This window comes from Penaeus chinensis, chromosome 21, assembly GCF_019202785.1.
Source record: "Penaeus chinensis breed Huanghai No. 1 chromosome 21, ASM1920278v2, whole genome shotgun sequence".
NCBI lineage: Eukaryota > Metazoa > Arthropoda > Malacostraca > Decapoda > Penaeidae > Penaeus > Penaeus chinensis.
Genome location: NC_061839.1, coordinates 4,508,070 through 4,508,506, shown reverse-complemented (window position 1 = coordinate 4,508,506; position 437 = coordinate 4,508,070). Strand labels below are relative to the sequence as shown.

The 437-nt window shown below is 41.0% G+C and overlaps 1 protein-coding gene across 1 annotated transcript in view; it reads right to left on the bottom strand.

The window, feature by feature from the left end:
* Window positions 1-259: 259 nt before the first annotated feature.
* Window positions 260-437, bottom strand: part of LOC125036637 (CCN family member 2-like) — a 41,462-nt gene continuing 41,284 nt past the window's right edge. The window contains exon 6 of the mRNA XM_047629403.1: window positions 260-437. This exon is cut by the window's right edge and continues 981 nt beyond it. The gene's annotated coding sequence lies outside the window, so the exon portion shown is untranslated.

The window sequence follows — 437 nt, the reverse complement described above, 5'->3', positions numbered from 1 at the left end:
CCTTTCACCCTCGTCTTACTTACGTTTTCCTCTCCTCTTCTTCTTTTCCCTCTTCATTCTCCTCAGATTTCTTCCCCCTTCACTTACTTCTTTGCTTTCCTTCCCTATACTCATCTCCTCGTTCCTTCCTCCCTTCTGAGGCTGGTCAATTATTCAGCAAATGAGATGCTGCTTACGAGGATTAACCGTGAGGCAGACACAATACAGCATTCAGAGGACTCATACTCATTAAGTGGGAGAAGGTCGTTAAGGGAGGATGGGCTCAACCTCATTTTATTATATACAAACAGGTACTGAATGCTAATGAGCACTCTCTTTTGTGCGCCTTGAGAAGTTTACAAACGCTACATTTTTTCTCTTGTTTGCTATTTCGCCAATTTAGTTTGCACCAGAAAATAAATAATGGGTATGATAACAACTAATAAATAACGTCTGTG